The following is a 12053-nucleotide window of genomic DNA, read 5'->3' as shown; positions in this document are numbered from 1 at the left end:
AAAGCATGAAAACTAAAAGTTAATATTTTAGTCTTGAAAATTAAAAACTTTTGCTCTTCAAAACCACTGTTAACGAATTGCAAAAGCAAGCCATACTTTGGGTGAAAATATAAAACATTTGCTGTAAAGCAAGTCAAAGTTTGAGAGAAAAGGTTATAAAACATATTTCCTATAAAAGGCTTTTTATATTTACTCAAGAACTCTTATAACTAAATATGTCTAAGTTAATGAGGCCCTGGTTCTGATCACTGTATGGTGAAAGAATCAGGTTTTTTTCAGTATACAAGAAATAAGTGAAAAGCACTAAAAATTCTGTGGCCTCACCACACTTCAAGATATTGTAATAACATTCATCCTGTTTCAACCCTTGAAATACAAATTTCCCACACTACAAAGTTTTCTCCAGGAAAGAGAAGATTGGCCCATGGATCTGAACTGTATTCTAGAAGGAAAGAGTCATAACATACATCTTAAGAAGGGTGGTAACAGAACTTGGTTGACATAAGACCATCAGGACTATATCTGTCATCCTATTTTAATTATTAATAACATCCCTTTTATTTTGCTGTTTTTTTCAGTTTAGTAGATTGTTATTTGGTCATGCTTAAGCAGAGATATAACTAGGCCAACAAAGGTCCATCTAGTCAAAGCTATAGTTTTTCCAGTAGTCATGTATGGATGTGAGAGTTGGACCATAAATAAAGCTGAGCACCCCCAAAGAACTGATGCTTTTGAACTGTGGTGTTGGAGAAGACTCTTGAGTGTCCCTTGCACTGCAAGGAGATCAAACCAGTCAACCGTAAAAGAAATCAGTCCTGAATATTCATCAGAAGGACTGATGCTAAAGGTGAAGCGCCAATACTTTGGCCACCTGATGTGAAGAACTGACTCATTCAAAAGACCCTGATGCTGGGAAAGACTGAAAGCAGGAGAAGGGGCTAAAAGAGGATGAGATGATTGGATGGCACCACCAACTAGATGGACATGAGTTTGAGCAAGCTCTAGGAGTTGGTAATGGACAGGGGAGCCTGGTCATAGGGTTGCAAAGAGTTGGACATGACTGAGCAACTCAACTGAACTAACTTAAGCGGAAGTGAAGTGAAGTGGAAGTGAAGTCGCTCAGTCGTGTCTGACTCTTTGTGACCCCATGGACTGTAGACCACCAGGTTCCTCCATCCATGGGATTCTCCAGGCAAGAATACTGGAGTGGGTTGCCATTTCCTTCTCCAGGGGATCTTCCCTACCCAGGGATCGAACCCAGGTCTCCCGCATTTCAGGCAGACGCTTTAACCTCTGAGCCACCAGGGAAGCCTAACTTAAGCCTCATTCAAGCCAACGGATAAACAGCTTATCTTCCTTGAAGAATTCTTCCAATAGACCAGAATAAAAGAATGAGAGGGTAAGGAGCTAGCGCCATATTTTTTGTCCATAGCACCCATATCAAAACAACCTTTTTCATTCTATAAGCTTGGTTTAGAGCTATAAAAAGAGTTTCAAATCTATGGGCACACCGCAGGTACTTATAGCAGCTGCGTCCAAATGCTTAACCTAAATGCCATTCTATCACACCTTTCTGACTTTTGGTATTCTATTTTTAAATAAAGTGCTACCACCCTCCATATATCACAAGGGTGTTACAAGAAGCATATGTGAAAATGCACATGAGTGCAATTTGTAAATTCAAATACAAAATATAAAATTGTTTTGAAGAAGATCCCCATTTCTTTTAAAATCTTGACCTCCAATTAAGCCTTTTTGAAGACTCTTTCATAGACATTTGTGGAATATGTTTCTTATTTACATTGCTTATGTTAAATTGGTCTAGTTTCTGATAAAGTTAAGCCTAGAAATCAATGTCTGCACTGAATGACAGAACTGAGTTCAGCATATGATCAGGCTGACTTTATCATTTTCTCCCCCAGATTTGAAATGTGTTACAGAAAGTGTTTTCCAGATGATGTCCCTGGAACTTAGGGTTATAGAAAGTCATGATCAAAGTTCATTCAGTGCTTACCCAAATCTTCTGATAAACTAAAATTATGAGGAAATTGAAACTAAGAACCTTGCTGAGAAAGATTCTTTTACAGAGAATGAAAAAGAGCGGAAGGAGAGATGAGCAAAGCTTGGCTTCTGAGGCTTAACCAAAAGGAAGAGGAGGGAACTACTGCCCGAGGAATTACTGCATTTGGGTTCTGGGTTCTACTTTGCATTCTTAACATAAATCTCCCTTCACTTAGGAGAGAAGGTCTGGGTTTTGGTTCTTAGCAACCAGATTATTATCCCCGACTAACCGAACCAAGGCAATTCACACCCTGTACAGAACAGTCTTTCATTCACCTCAAACTTTCTGTGACAAAAATACAGAATTAGACTTTCCTTTCACTTCACTCTTATAATTACTACATTAACATCTCTGGGTTAAGGCTTATTTTTCACTCTAAGTGTTCAGATAGAATTCCAGTTGAGTTATTTCAAATCTTAAAAGATGATGCTGTGAAAGTGCTGTACTCAATTTGCCAGCAAATTTGGAAAACTCAGCAGTGGCCACAGGGCTGGAAAAGGTCAGTTTTCATTCCAATCCCAAAGAAAGGCCATGTCAATATATGTTCAAACTACTATACAATTGTACTCATCTCACACACTAGCAAAGTGATGCTCAAAATTCTCCAAGCCAGGCTTCAACAGTATGTGAACCATGAATTTCCAGATGTTCAAGCTGGATTTAGAAAAGGCAGAGGAACCAGAGATCAAATTGCCAACATCTGTTTGATCATAGAAAATGCAAGAGAGTTCCAGACAAACATCTACTTCTGCTTTATTGACTATCCCAAAGCCTTTGACTGTGTGGACCACAACAAACTGTGGAAAAGCCTTAAAGAGATGGGAATACCAGGCTACCTGACCTGCCTCTTGAGAAATCTGTATGCAGGGCAGGAAGCAACAGTTAGAACTGGACATAGAACAACAGACTGGTTCCAAATCAGGAAAGGAGTACATCAAGGCTGTATATTGTCACCCTGCTTACTTAACTTATATGCAGAGTACATCATGAGAAACACTGGGCTGGATGAATCACAAGCTGGAATCAAGATTGCTGGGAGAAATGTCAATAACCTCAGATATGGCAGATAACACTACCCTTAGGGCAGAAAATGAAGAAGAATTAAAGAGCCTCTTGATGAAAGTGAAAGAGGAGAGTGAAAAAGTTGGCTTAAAACTTAACACTCAGAAAACTAAGATCATGGCATCTGGTCCTATCACTTCATAGCAAATAGATGCAGAAAAAATGGAAACAGTGACAGACTTTATTTTTGGGGCTCCAAAATCACTGCAGATGGTGCTTGCAGCCATGAAATTAAAAGATGCTTGCTCCTTGGAAGGAACATCATGACAAACCTAGAGAGCACATTAAAAAGCAGAGATACTACTTTGCCAACAAAGGTCCATCTAGTCAAAGCTATGGTTTTTCCAGTAGTCATGTATGGATGTGAGAGTTGGACTGTGAAGAAAGCTGAGCACCAAAGAATTGATGCTTTTGAACTGTGGTGTTGGAGAAGACACTTGAGAGTCCCTCGGACTGCAAGGAGATCCAACCAGTCCATCCTAAAGGAAATCAGCCCTGGGTGCTCATTGGAAGGACTGATGTTGAAGCTGAAACTCCAATACTTTGGCCACCTGATGTGAAGAAGTGGACACTGACTCATTTGAAAAGACCCTGATGTGGGGAAAGATTGAAGGCAGGAGGAAAAATGGATGACAGAGGATGAGATGGTTGGATGGCATCACCAACTCAATGGACATAAATTTGAGTAAACTCCAGGAGTTGATGATGGACAGGGAGGCCTCACCTGCTGCAGTCTATGGGGTAACAAAGAGTTGGACATGACTGAGCAACTGAACTGAACTGACTGAAGTGTTCAGGAAAAAAAAAATTGCCCATTTAAAAATTTAAATCCATAGGACCTACTACTTTTAAATGTGTAGATCCCCTGGTGGATCAGATTGTAAAGAAACTGCCTACAATGCAGGAGACCCAGGTTCAATCCCTGGGTCAGGAAGATCTCCTGGAGAAGGGAATGGCTCCAGTATTCTTGCCTGGAGAATTTCATGGACAGTGGCTACAATCCATGGGGTTACAAAGAATCAGACACAACTAAGCGACTAACACTTTTACTTTTCACCCTTATATGTACTATCATTGTTATATGTATCTTTCAAATGATTACTTTTATATTTGTAGGAAGGAAAAAGATTATTTTAAAAAATAAGGAATCCTAGGATTCTGTTACATTTTCTGCTATTAGTACAACTTCTTTTTCCCTTCCTAGTTTCCTCCTGCTACAAAGTTTTATGCTTTAAAGATTGCCCAGCTAATGCAGCACTTGCTGGGAAGTTGAGGTATTATCTGTGCAGCTTAAATATTTATGAGCAAAAAGAAACTATAAGCTGAAGGGTGTGCCATTTATGAAAGCTTTAATGGATACAGTTTAGCCCAAAATGAAACCTGTTTGGGGAGCACAACTGCATTTGTTTAATGATACATGAAAATATTGCTCTGTACTTGGCATAACATCAGCAAGTAATTGGAAAGCAGAAAATGCCTAACTGTAGTTGGTGAGACTTTTACTGCTGGAAGAAAAACTGCTATGATAATAGTAGAAGACTCTGTTAGCTAAATAACCATGCTTCTGGGGCTTCAACGCAAGGAATATTATTGCACGTATGTCATGACAATGCACTCCCTGTCTTATTAAGTGTGGGTTTGGTCCCACGTGGGTGGTGGTGAGCAAATATTGGATAGCATTGGCACTTGGCATTGACACCTGCAAAACACAGACGTCATTGGCAAATGCTGCGCTTATTCTAATGCAGAACCATGTTGGCTTCAAATTAGACTTCTGAGAAACAGTGGGATGGTGGATATTCACAGCTTCCAATTAGATATCTGAGAAAAAGGAAACAAGCATGCGGGGAAAATATTTGGGAGCCTCTGCATTTGTTTCCTTGGCATATACTCTAACCACTCTCTCCCTCCTTATTTCCTATTCTTTTCCTTGAGAGATAGAAGACAATTAAGGCTGAGTGCATCTCAGTTATTTGCTTCGAGTGTGGATAGTTCCAAGTCACAGCATATTGACCATGCTATTGTGTGTTAGTGGGTAGATGGAAAGGGGATGGATGAAACAGAAAAGAAAGTAAGGCCCATACTGCAGTGGTCAAAGGGTGGAGGTGACAATTGGGGTTTCCTGTGCAGTTTGAATGGAGGAGATCATTTCTATGGAAACCTTTTTCTATTGCTTAGGTAAAGGAAGACTTGTACATCACACTAGAAATGTTGGGTCAACTCATCTTACTCATCAGCTTCTGGTCTTTAGACCAAATTTAAAAGAACATAGCTTTTATGACATCTATCCTGAAAATAGCCCTAACTACTCATTAAAGCTCACCTTAATTATTTAGTAATTAAGAATTTAATGTATGATAAAATGATTTTGATTTCATCTATCCAAATATTAATGAACCATAGATTGTAATACATATATGTGTGTATTTATAAACACACATAATTAATTTTGTTTTTCAGTTTGGTATTCTATGCATTTAAGAAAAAGTAAAAGTTACACACACAAATAATTCTACATGGTTGATAAAAAGCAAAAGTCCTCTTTTCCTTTCCCCAAAGTAATCCCCACATCCCCTCACTTCCAAATGTGACCATTTAAAACCTAAGCTTTTTCATTTGATGTTTACCTCCATGTGTCTAAAAACATACTAATGCTGGTACATTTTGATTTTTCTTTTAGGAATATTACCTTCCCCTACAGAGGTTAGGATTTGTTCTTTTATATGTACCTGTTTAAAAAAATATTTTGATACTCATTAAAATGGTAAGGGATATTTTATTCAGGACTATTGCAATAGGTGTCAAGAATGTCACAATAGGCGAGAGAGATCAGACTCAAGACTCTCACTATAGGGGAGAGAGCTCAGGCTCAACTCTGAATGGAGTGAAGACATCTGGGGATTTGTTGCCAAGGAGCAGAGTGAGGGAGTCAGTGGATGGAAAACTACTAAGAGGAGACATCAAGCAGTGGGGCATGCTTGTTAAGCCGAATTAACAGGATTTTTGCTGAGGCATGCCAAGGTGACCAGATGTCAAGAGTGGGGATGAGAAATTTAATCAGCTATCAAGAGTGGGAGGAATTCTTGCTACACTGATTAACAGGATTCTTGCTTGAAATGGGCTTTGCAGGCAGAAGACATGGCTCAGGAGGAAGCCTCATGGAAAACAGGACTCAAGGAGCTCGCTTGAAGTTTGGTCAAAGAGAGAGTCTTTATCATATTCTCTTATCCAATTACACCTTTCCTATGCTCAACTATGTCAAATGATTTATTATGATTTTTTTAATAATCTACTTATTTCCATAAGTTAATAATCGTCTCATTTTTTTTGGCAGTATAATCAAATTATTCTCCAATCTTCTTCCTAAATATAAATTGTCTCACAAAACATTCAAATACAGCAGATTTTCTTTCATCTCCTCCTCCCTCTACATTTTTTCTTTTCCTGTTTTAACATTCTTTCCTGTTTCCTTTGTTCATTCCTTTCTTCCTTCCTTTTCTGCTTTTCCTTCTCCCCTCTTCCCATTTTTTTCCTTTGCTTTGCATTCCTTTGTTGTTGTTCAGTCACTAAATTGTGTCCAACTCTTTGAACCCATGGAGTGTAGCCCACCAGGCTCCTTTACCCATGGAATTTTCCAGGCAAGATACTGGAGTGGGTTGCCATTTCCTTCTCCAGGGAATATGCCTGACCCAGGGATTGAACTGTTTCTCCTGCATTGGCAAACAGATTTTTACCACTGAGCCACCGGGGAAGTTTCCCAAGAGTAATGCCAGAGTAATGGTGCTGGCTTAGGTGTTCCTAAGCATTGTGTAGGCACAAAGAAGAGAAATCCTATGACCCAAGGTAGTACAACGCAGTCTCATCCTGATGGCACATCAGAAGCTCAACCTTCACTCAGCACCGTACCTGGTCTGTGTCATTCTCCTGAACACTTCAGGGGCAGAGACACTGCAGTGGTCACACATGCATCCTAGACTTTCAAGACCCACAGCTAGACCAAGCATACCAGGTCTCAGGTGCCATGTGAGGAGAAGTGATGAGACTGAGGTCAGGAAAGGTGAGCAGAACAGATGATTATCCTGCCATGACTCAGTCATAAAACCACCTATGAACCTTCCATTGTTCCTTGACCTTCTAGCTTGACTTTGGACCTTGGAGACCAAATAATGGAACTGCTGGAGCTACACAAAAAGAAGAAACCTGGATACCTGAGTCACCTCTGGAGGGGACACATCTTCAATCAGAAGTTCATATTTTGGACTTTATATGAGCTCTACATAACTGATTTCCTGTTGACCATCATATAGATAGGTGTTTATTCCAGCAGCTTACACTATCTTAACTCATTCATCCCCATCCCCTACGGTCCACATAGCAAGATGGCTTCCTGAGGGAGTTAGAGCAGGACTATGTCCACTCCAGGTGAGACCAGAAGCCAGAGACCTGACCAAATTCACATCTTGTAAGGGAGGAGATGTCCAACACCAACACAGCAGAGCATCTCAAGCAGGTCTTAGCAGGAGGTTTCATAGAGCTAACATTTTTTAGGGAAAGAAACCTTGCTAGGAAAAATGGATTTGTCAGGACTCCAACCATCTTAAAGCATCTTTGGACTACACTTCTCTGAACATGGGGGATCCCTCCTGTGTGTGAACTTCTCTCTTGCCAATCCCTGTGTATTGTTTTGGGGTATAACCCTAACCCTGCTAGATCACAAGACGAAGTGCCACCCTTATGGGCTGTAGACTAAGATCACCCACTACAGGAGGACATCAGACATGCAGATCCCGGAGACTATTTGGGACACAGAGATCTGACAGATGACATCAAACCAGCTGATCTTGGATATGACATGGGGCATGAGGATCTGATGGACAGATCAGACCAGCTGATCTAAGATATGACATGAGATGTGTAAATCTGGTAGATGTGGGAAGTGTAGACCTGACAAAAGATGTGGGATGTGATTATCAGACAACATAGGATGTGCTTCCAGGAGGTGATGTGGGGAAAGTAGATCTGAGAGAAGATGCCTGATGGGCCGAGTCAAGACCATGCTGGCAGAGCATGCACTATGCAATGACTGTCCAGATTTTATGAGCTAATCTCTTGGCACCCTGTCTGAAATAAGGTGGGAGTGGTGTACTGGTTGCAGGAGCTACTGAGAAGTTGCCTGAGCCACAAAGTGTCAAAGAAAGGGGTTGTGAAAAGAAACACGAAAAGCCACCTTCCTTGCAACCAGTTAACTGTGCATGTGGCTTAGAAGACGGGCCACTGCAGAAGCTACTGATCATTCCAGGTCTTTGAGAACTGAAGATGGTTAAATTCCAAGCCACACACACAGAGGTAGGGGTTGGGGAAGAAGGAAAACAAGCGGAAAGGAAGGAAGAAAGACACACAATAAACAAAAGGAAGATTAAGAGCTCATAGCAGAAGAGTGTTGCTGCAGGACAGGGGAAACCACACTGTGCAATTGTCTATGGGGTTCAAAGAACTGGATGAACTCAACCTCCATGAATGAGGAACTTGTAGCAGAGATACAGGGCTTAAGGATAAAATAAGGCAACAAAAGAATATGAAAAATTAGTTGGTGGTGCTCAAGAAAAGGGAAATTTTAAATTACAACAAAAATGAGGTCCTATGGATCACAGAAAGAAGGAAAAATTGATATGGATGAAAATAGAGCAGCAACACAGATAATACACTTGAAGAACAAATTCAAATAATATTTTTTTTTAATTAAAGAGAATAGAGCCAAAGAAAGGTATGCATATTTTGTTACCTGGAAGAGAAAAAAAGAAAAGGAGAAATAGAATATCCAGAGATATAATTTAAGACAGTGTTTCTGAAATCGAGGAAGTGTTGAATTGACAGATTAAAAGGGTGAGGTGTATTTCAGATTAAGTCAATATGGATTTATCAAACCCAGGATATGCCTTAATATTATGAGACTTCAAAGATAGTCCTCTAAGTGTTGTTCTTTGGCTGCTAAATTGTGCCTGACTCTTTATTGACCCCTTGGACTTAACCCACAAAGCCCCACTGTCCACTGGATTTCTCAGGTAAAAATATTGGAGTGAGTTGACATTTCCTTCTCCAGGGGATCTTCTCAACCCAAGGATTGAACCCACATCTCCTGCATTGGCAGACAGATTCTTTACCAATGAGTCAACAGGCAAGCCCCCTCTAAGTTTTAGGTGACAATACTAACTGAAAAAACAAAATATAGCAAGCCACTTTTAGGGGAAATTCAGACTTGCTCGAAGTTTTCTAAGAAAAGTGAAGCATTTGAAATATAGTCATTCTGTATGACAGATTCTAGGTCCATTCACATCTCTACAAAAGACCCAATTTTGTTCCTTTTAATGGTTGAGTAATATGTGCAATCTAGAAAAATGGTACAGATGAACCTATTTCTAGGGCAGGAACAGAGGCAGATCAGAGAAGGGACATGTGGACACAGATGCGGGAAGGGGAGGGAGGGACGAATTGGGGGATTAGGACTGACATATATACATTACTATGGACTACAGCCTACCAGGCTGCTCTATCCATGAGATTTCCCAGGCAAGAATACTGGGGTGGTTTCCATTTTCTTCTCCAGGGGATCTTCCCCACCCAGGGATTGAACCTTTGTCTACTGCATCATCTCCTGCATTGGCAGGGGATTCTTTACTGACTGAGTCACCAGGAAAGCTTAAAACAGCTAGTGGAAACCTGCAGTATAATGCAGGGCGCTCAGCTAGATGCTCTGTGATGACCTAGAGGGGTGGGATGGGGGAGGAGGTCCAAGAGGAGGTGGATATATGTATACACATAGCTGATTCACCTCATTGTACAGCAGAAACTAACATAATGTTGTAATTAGTGAAGTGAAGTGAATTTGCTCAGTCATGTCCGACTCTTTGCGACCCCAGGTTGCTCCATCCATGGGATTTTCTAGGCAAGAGTACTGGAGTGGGTTGCCATTTTCTTCTCCAGGGAATCTTCCTGACCCAGGGATTGAACCCAGGTCTCCTGCATTGTAGACAGATGCTTTACTGTCTGAGCCACCAGGGAATGTTGTAATTGCATTCAAGTTAATTAAAAAGAAAAGAAAAAAAGAAATATAGTCATTATGACTGGAGGGAAGTGAGTACAGTAAATAAGAGAAAAAGGGGTTGAATGAATTCAAAGGAAGATGGGACCTGAATTATGTTGAGATTTTAAGTTGGAGAATCCCATGGACGGAGGAGCCTGGTAGGCTACAGTCCACAGGGTCGCAAAGAGTCGGACACGGACTGAGCGACTTCACTTCACTTCACTTCAAGAGATTTAGCTTTTAATTTTAAGTGCAATGAGAAAGATTTGGGAGACGCTATTGCGGTAGTCCAAGTGCAAGCTGGCAGTGATGAAGACTGGGGTGAGAGTGAGGGAGATGTAGAGAAATGGATGGATTAAGCACGTGTTTTGGAAGTAGAGTCAACAGGACTTGGTGATATACTATGTGTTAAGTGACAGCAGGGAGAGCAGGGTAAGAGGAAGCATGAGAAAGAGCAGGTTTGAGGGTTGAGCATTGTGGTGGCGTGATTGCACATAGATGCAGAGACTAGAGGAGAAAAGTTTTGAGGGTAAAGAGGCTTGAAGAGAGAGGGGAAATTGTGAAAGCATTATTTTTGAGAACGGAAATGGAATTTACCAAAGGAATGCAGTGGTTCAGTTTGAAATCTGAAGACTCTAAATCTAAATCCTTATAGTTTTAATTTCCAAGATCTTTCCCTTCATTTTTTTTTTTGGAAAACTAATATTTTTTTTATCATATTCAATATGCTTTCTTATCCCTCTGAGTATATTGTTTACATTTTCAAGCTTTAATCTTTCAGCCTAGTCTTTTCCTCCCAATTTCTATTTACCTCTTTGTTTATATGGGGCTCCAACTTTCACAGTCCTTGTAGTCTTCATATGATTACACTTATGAAGTACAGTTGCTATTGGAAGTGTATCTGAGAAAGTAGTTTAATTTTATGGAGTTTCAAGCTTATCTTTTATTGTAGCTTTCCATCTCTCCATAACCGCAAAGCTTGGTGCTATCAAGCTTTGGACCTTTAAGAATTCTGAACTGTTCACCAGCTTAGCTCTTGGCTTAAGATTTAGTTTTCTTGAATACTTTAAGGTCTCTGCTATATCTTTTTCCCAGTTTTAAAAATCCTGTCACTCTTTTCATCCATTCTCTTTCCATCTCATATTAATAAGCAAGACTGCTATCATTTTGGTAGGATTGTCCAAGGGGCCATTTACACCTGGAAGTTCTATCCATTTTGCTTTGTATTTCTGCCCTAATAATACAAGCTCTATAATGTTTCTTTTCATGGTTTTGCGCTATATGACTGCTGGTCTCCAAACTTAATGCCAAAGCAATTCTTAATTCTATCTTTTCATTTTACTCTTATTTCTGACCACACTGATCTTTAGGGATTACATATATACGAGTAAAGCTTTGCTATTAAAGCTCTATTCAGGTTCCCATTTCCATTTTCCCCTCAATCTATTTATATAGCAGTTTCTGTCTGTAGTCTTTTTTAAAATTTTCTGTAACACTAAAACTATCCGTGATATCATATTTACTAAGCGAGATTTTTACCTAATAATGACATTTCCTTTTGTAAAGCTTTCTATATTGCAAAAGTGATAAATACAGATATTTATATGGATATGGGTATAGATAGAAATATACCAGCCTTCCCAGGTGGCACTAGTGGTAAAGAACCCACCTGCCAATGCAGGAGACATAAGAGATGTGGATTCATTCCTTGGGTAGGGCAGATCCCCTGGGAGAAAGCACAGCAACCCACTTCAGTATTCTTGCCTGGAGAATCGCATGGAGAGAGGAGACTGGCAGGCTACAGTCCATAGGGTCACAAAGAGTAAGACACGACTGAAGCGACTTAGC

General features: G+C 40.2%; 1 non-coding gene across 1 annotated transcript; it reads right to left on the bottom strand.

The window, feature by feature from the left end:
• Positions 1 to 1236: 1236 nt before the first annotated feature.
• Positions 1237 to 1308, bottom strand: TRNAF-GAA. Its single transcript has one exon. It is a non-coding gene; the product is annotated as a tRNA-Phe (tRNA).
• Between the last annotated feature and the right edge of the window lie 10745 nt (positions 1309 to 12053).

The sequence above is a fragment of the Bubalus bubalis genome, chromosome 17 (assembly GCF_019923935.1).
Source record: "Bubalus bubalis isolate 160015118507 breed Murrah chromosome 17, NDDB_SH_1, whole genome shotgun sequence".
Taxonomy (NCBI): Eukaryota; Metazoa; Chordata; class Mammalia; order Artiodactyla; family Bovidae; genus Bubalus; species Bubalus bubalis.
Note: the sequence above shows the minus strand (reverse complement) of the source record. Positions and strands in the feature narration are given on the sequence as shown.